Source organism: Leopardus geoffroyi, chromosome B3 (genome assembly GCF_018350155.1).
Source record: "Leopardus geoffroyi isolate Oge1 chromosome B3, O.geoffroyi_Oge1_pat1.0, whole genome shotgun sequence".
Classification (NCBI taxonomy): domain Eukaryota; kingdom Metazoa; phylum Chordata; class Mammalia; order Carnivora; family Felidae; genus Leopardus; species Leopardus geoffroyi.
The window spans coordinates 25,450,718-25,457,358 of record NC_059337.1 but is presented as its reverse complement, the minus strand read 5'-3'; the positions used below and the strand labels follow the sequence as shown (position 1 = coordinate 25,457,358).

The 6,641-nt window shown below is 39.5% G+C and overlaps 1 long non-coding RNA gene across 1 annotated transcript; it reads right to left on the bottom strand.

The window, feature by feature from the left end:
• Positions 1-773: 773 nt before the first annotated feature.
• LOC123582078 lies at positions 774-3,157 on the bottom strand. The gene is made up of 3 exons (XR_006704180.1): positions 3,130-3,157; positions 1,790-1,865; positions 774-917 (listed from the first exon to the last, which is right to left on the bottom strand). It is a non-coding gene; the product is annotated as an uncharacterized LOC123582078 (long non-coding RNA).
• Positions 3,158-6,641: the final 3,484 nt, after the last annotated feature.

Below are 6,641 nucleotides of genomic sequence, written 5' to 3'. Positions count from 1 at the left end.
TTATCAGTTTGATTCCAGTGAGTGGTATATGCCAGCCAATAGTCTTACTTATATCATTTTTTGAGATGGTGTCTAGAGTGCTAATTTTTTTTATCTTGGCTTCAGAAGAATTTTATTAAGTTGAGAGGCTAGGACCGTGAATATATCTAGCTTATGTTGGGAGGACCCCAACAGTTGTGATTTATCCTCTATTCTGATTTTTATCCAATTGAAAATGTACTGGGTGTCACACTCTACTTCTGATCCTTTCTCTGAAACATCTTAGTTGGTTGAAAGATTATACAGGGCATTTGAACCTGGAGGCCTCTCTTAATTTTGTCTTTTACTACTTTGGGTCAAGAATATTATTGTCTAACTTGCCAGACTCTGAGTTTTGGGATGCTTTACATTTCTTTTTACTTCTGCTTAAACACCAATTATTTCCTAAGTTAGCATTTATCTTGTAATACCTTGCCAAACAAAGCTGACAGCTATCAATAATAGTATTACTGTCATGTGTATTAACTTCTAAAGCTATAAATATATTAGATTCATAGTTCATTAGGTTCACTAGGCACAACTCCTCTGAAGTTATCAGAGGTGAGAATTTAAACAAGTGCTTTGCCACTACATAATAAAAACAGTCTTCTCTTAAAGCTCTCACATCAGTGTCCTCACTGTTAGCCACATAATTATGTTTTGGATGTAGCTGTAGCCTTGTTCCATGTGACAATCTCTATATTTGTCAGGACAGATTAGATGATGCTATGTAACAAACAAGACACAAATCTCAGTGGGTTTAAGCAACAAGAGTTTATTCCTTGATTGGGCCTCATGTCCTTCAGAGGTTGTGAAGAGTGGGATGGGGGAGGAGAGGTTGGGAGAGCTCTATTTGTCTGAGATCCAGGCTGAGAGGGGCTGCATCTTCTCATAGTGCCCTGTAATGCAATAATGAGGCCATGTAACCCAAATCCACTTAAGTTCAATTAAGGCAAGATATCTGGCTTACAATTTTATGAATTGAAATACAAACTGAAATATTTTTATGTTGTTTTAAAACGTGTATATATTAGTAGACCTAGTATTAGAGTATGGTATTATAGCATGCTTGATATTAGAGAAGAAACACTTGAAATATTTCTGACTTATATAATATTGATAAACATCAGAGGTTATTGACCATGTTTGTCATTAGCACTTATTCTTTCATTTCAATTAATTACTGCATGAAATTTTCTTAAGATTTTTTTCGAAGTTGAGCAGTCATTGTAAAAATACAGATAAACAACTGATCAAAGCAAATAAAAACAAAGACCCTACATTGAAACAGTATAGCAGTTCAATAGATGATAAGGGAAAGAAACAACAAAGACATTGTGAAAGCATGAAGTACACAGCTTACAAAACAATAGCCACTCTAATTTTGGCTAAGGTTTTGCATCCTTATACTCTCAGAATTTCCAATGATACATAAATGGAACCTGACTCAACACTGAGACCTTGCTACTCAAATGTGGACCAGTGGCATCAGCCTCACCTGGGAGGTATGTTAGAACTGCAGAGTATCAGGGCGCCTGAGTTGCTCAATCAGTTGGGCATCTCACTCTTAATTTTGGCTCAAGTTATGATCTCAGGGCCTGGGATCCAGCCCCGTGTTGGGCTCCACCTTGAGTGTGGAGCCTGCTTAAGATTCTCTCTTTTCTCCCTTTGCCCCTCCCCACTGCTCATGTGTTCTTGGTCTATCTCTAAAAATAAATAATAATAATAAAAAAAGAAGAAGAAAGAAAAGAAAAACAGAGTTTCAGCCCACCAGGCTCAAGTTAGAATCTGCATTTTAAAAGGATACAGGTGTTTTCTGTCCATGGTAAAGTTGGAGGAATGCTGCACTAGAAGATTGTAAAATCATTTCAACCTTGTTAAATTAAAGAAAACCTCTCACCAACAGTCTGCACAGCCCCCGCCAAAACCTGAAGGCATAAATAAACTGAAAGTACCTTTCTTCTAGTCAGTTTTGAAATTAGAAAATTCCTAAGAAGATAGACATGAACAATTTGTCCATTCTTGCCCCTGCCCTGTAGATAAGATAGGCTGATAAATAATCTACTGGCCTTGCAGAACCTGATCTGAAGAAGACAATCGTGTTTTCAAATGTCAAGTCTACAAGACATTGATGTTGCCTGTGTGTTAAAGCCCCCAGGTTTGTGTCAGACCCTCTGACTTGGCAAGAGGAGAGAGAATCCTCTGCTTTCCTCTAAACCAGGAGAGGAGAGAATTTACCCTAGGGAGAGGAAGGTGATTCCATCATGTAAGAGAGATGCTGCAGTGGGAAAAGGAATACCGGGGGCTGTGAAGGAAGAAATACCACAACCACTTGAAGCGACATGTCAGGGGTAAGCAGGAATCACCAATGTGTGCAGTAGCCACTAGCCACATGTGCCTTTCTCCCCCTTTCAAAATAGCTGTCAGATATACTATTCCACTGCTGCAAATCCTGCATGTAGACCAGGCCCAGGCTTTCCATGGACTTCAAGGTCTGCAGTACCTGGATCTGGCAACCTCTTTGTCCCTCTGCTACCTTCTCTCCTCCTCAGTTGTTTTCCAGATGCATCAGGCACCAAGCATATGCCAGCCTCAGGTCCTCTGCATTTACCATCACATCATTCTGGAATGTTCTCTCTCTGACACCCACAGACATAAGTTTTTGTCACTGCGTTTAGGTTTCCTTACCCAATACTCCTTACCTTAACCCTCATGTGAATATCCAGTAGACACCAGCACCCAACCTGCCCCAGGTCCCTCTATTCTCTTTCCCTCTTTTATCCCTTATAACACCTATCCCAACTAACATATTTATGATTACTTATTTATACACAAGTTTCCCCCCTTCACGAGAACACAAACCACCAGAGTAGTGACTTTGCCTGCCTGCCGCAGTTATCCATGTCCAGTGTCTTGAGTAGGGACCAGTGCTGTGACAGGTGCTCAATGAGTAGCATGAATGATAAAATTAGTGTGTGAGTCAGGATAGCTGTGATGTTTCTGTAACTCCCAGGCAGCTCTTTCTCCCCACAAGACCTGTCACCAGCCCCTAAGACCTCGGTCCACTGCCTTCTCTCAAACTCAAAACCTCTGGTTTATAAATGAGCCTACCTTGTATTGTTGTTTAAGATGAGGGCTAGGGGCGCCTGGATGGCGCAGTCGGTTAAGCGTCCGACTTCAGCCAGGTCACGATCTCGCGGTCCGTGAGTTCGAGCCCCGCGTCAGGCTCTGGGCTGATGGCTCAGAGCCTGGAGCCTGTTTCCGATTCTGTGTCTCCCTCTCTCTCTGCCCCTCCCCCGTTCATGCTCTGTCTCTCCCTGTCCCAAAAATAAATAAACGTTGAAAAAAAAAAAAAAAGATGAGGGCTACAGGAGACAGCAAGGTGTCCACTAAGTGTATCTTTAATACCTAAGTAGAACTTGCTTAGAAGTTATATACATAGTTTCTGGTGGTTTCTATAACAAATCACCTTGAACGTCATGGTTTAAGACCACAGAAATGTATACTCTCATTGTTCTGGAGGCTAGAAACCCAAAATTAGCACTAATGAGCCAAAATCGAGATGGAAGCAGGGGCACACTGCCTCCAGAGGCTGTAGGGTAGAACCATTTCTTGTCTCTTCAGGCTTCTGGTGGCCACCAGCATTTCTTGGCTTTGGGCTGCATCACTCCAGTCTTCAAGACCAGAATATTCTTTCTGTTCCATCTTCTTTTCGCCTTCCCCTATGTGGGCATGTCAAATTTCCCTCTTCTTTCCTTTGATAAAAATACAAGTGTTTGTCTTTAGGAACAACCGAGATAACCCAGGAAAATCATCTCTCCATCACAAGATCCTTAATTGATCACATCTGAAAATATTTTTTTCTTTCTTTTCTTTCTTCTTTCCATCTTTCCTCCTCCTTTTTTTCCCCCCTCAGTAGGCTTCATGCCAGCATGGAGACTAATTTGGGGCTTAATTTCACAACCATGAGGTCAAGAATCAGACCCTAAACCAACTGAGTCACTCAGATACTGCTCCTTCTTCTTCTTTTTCTTCTCCCTCTCCCTCTTCCTCCCTTTTCCCCCCTCCCCTTCCACCTCCCACTTTTTCTTCTAACAAATCCCAGGGATTAGGGGATTAGGACATAAATGTTTTCTAGGGAGTCCTTTTTCCATCTACACACTATAGATTTTGTAATTTCTATTAAAAGACAAATCACAAAATACTTTATCAACATTTCAAACAGGAAAAGAAACTAAGAATTAAAGAATCAATTTTTAGCATTCACATGTGAAGTTGTATCATTTTTCTTCTTTTTCCCCCAAACAGTATGTGCTTCTTGGAACCACTTCGGTTTTGGTAGCATCCAATATGGAAAAATTAATTATAGCTGCTTGTGATGAAATGGAGTATTGGCTTTTAAATACCAAAATGAAACTTAATGGGGCACCTGGGTGGCTCAGTCAGTTGAGCATATGACTTCAGCTTAGGTCATGATCTCATGGTTTGTGAGTTCGAGCCCAGCATCAGGCTCTCTGTTGTCAGCACATAGTCCACTTCAGATCCTCTGTCCCCCTCTCTCTCTGCACCTCTCCTGCTCATTCTCTCTCTCTCTCAAAATAAATAAATAATAAAATATTTTTAAAGAATAAAAAAATAGAAATGAAACAATTATTTTTAGGGAGTAACAATGTTTGCTGCTCTGGTTTTACAATGTATGTGTTTGCATGTAAAAGAAAAAAATATGCTTATGTAGCTTTTGATAATATGAAATCATCCTTTTGTTTTTTATATGTAATTGGTACACAGATAACACATTATATAATGAATGAATAACATTTGAATGGTGATATAAGTATATTTTTAGTCATTATGAATTTTGTATGTTTCACTTTAAGGAAAATAACATTTGCATGTATTCATGGGTTATGAATGAATGAGAGACACTGTTTTTCTTCATTTAGTACTTTTCTTTTGGTTAAGAACAGAATCCTCTAGCTATTAACAGATTTAGTTCCTGGCAAAATCCTGTAAGAGGAAATTGAGAATGCCATGAGTAATACTGAAGACACACATAGATCTAGAAAATCTTCAACTGCCCTTGATTTTAAATGCATTTAGAATCTTTTCAAAACCTACAGCAACATGTGGTTATTTGAAATGCCACAATATGTTATTTTGGCTAAAAAGATATTTATAATGAGGGTTGCTAAAAGAAAAGAAAATGGTGTCAAGTCATATTTGGTTGAGATTATTTAAATTCCTTTCACCTATGAAGTCTTATTGTTTTCCTCAACCTCAGCATTCTAAAAATCACACATTCCACATTTTCTCAAATTCTAGTATGCATGTTTTTATTTTTATATTTAATATTTCTGAACTTGAGAAAGATGTCTGCTATAAAGGGAGGAATAAGTTGTAACACCTTGGGACAAATCCTTTATCCAAGGGAAAACACCCACTGAGACGAAGTTTTCTTTCATTTGATTTCCATGATGATCTTCATTGGTAGTTCCATAAGGAGTGGACTTGTAGAGTTTTTTATAACTCTTGTTATTATTTAAAATGCTTTCCATGAGATGACATTATCATTCTTTATTGAAACAAAAAGTTGGGCATGCATAAAGTTGCCAGCAGTGAAACTCTGGGCAGTAGACATTGCCAAGCCTCTTGGAAGAGAATGTAGAAATTTCAGTTAGTTGAGGTTGATATCTTCAAGTATCATTGTTCTAGAATTGGAAAACTCTTCTAAAACACTGTGATTCTATATAATATTGGATGACAATCTTCTATGATTTTAGTTGTGATTCTCCCTAAGCCTGGAAAGCATTCAGCTCAGGATTAAGTCTTGGGCCACAGTTATTATGAATGATAGAATTGCCCCCTAGACTTCCTTCTGGTAGGCTAAGGTAGAGTCTGTGCAATTGCTACTATATCCTGCCTAACCTGAACTAGTGTTTCTGGTGAGTAGAAAGGTCAGTGATGAAACTTAAGGAGAAGGACAACTAGCTTTCTAAAACATCCCTGATAGTTTATGAGATTTATTCAACTCTAAACTCTGGGATCTTGGGGATGCAGGGGACATGGCTGAGATAAACACTGCAGTAGCCTTTTACTTGGGGTCCTGTTGGCAGTAGCCTTAATTAAACTCTGTATAAGACAAACTGAACAGATTTGGTCCCAGCCTCTGCCAATCAGAGTGGCTGACAGAGTGATGTAGCCATGGGGATATTTGCCAAGAGTCACGATGGCGTAGAAATGATGCGTAGATTTTGTTAGGTGACAATTCTCTACGGGTCTGTTGTGTTTCTTCATGTCTTGTGAGCAAGGTGTTGACAGCCCGATTACCTTTGTTTTGGACTACCTTTTTTGGGATGTTCATAGAGTCAGCAGTCTTGGAAGACAGAGATAGTCTCTCTCTTTCTGTCTCTCTCTGTCTCTCTCTGTCTCTCTGTCTCTGTCTGTTTCTCTCTCTCCCTCTCTCTCTCACTCTCTCACACACACACACACACACACACACACACACAGGGCAGCCATGCTTACTGCCAACTATAAATAATTTGAGTTTTTAAGATTAGAGTTCCTTTACTGTAGGACCACCTGCTGCATAGGCAGATATCATCAGGTTCTCAGTGCTACCCTGT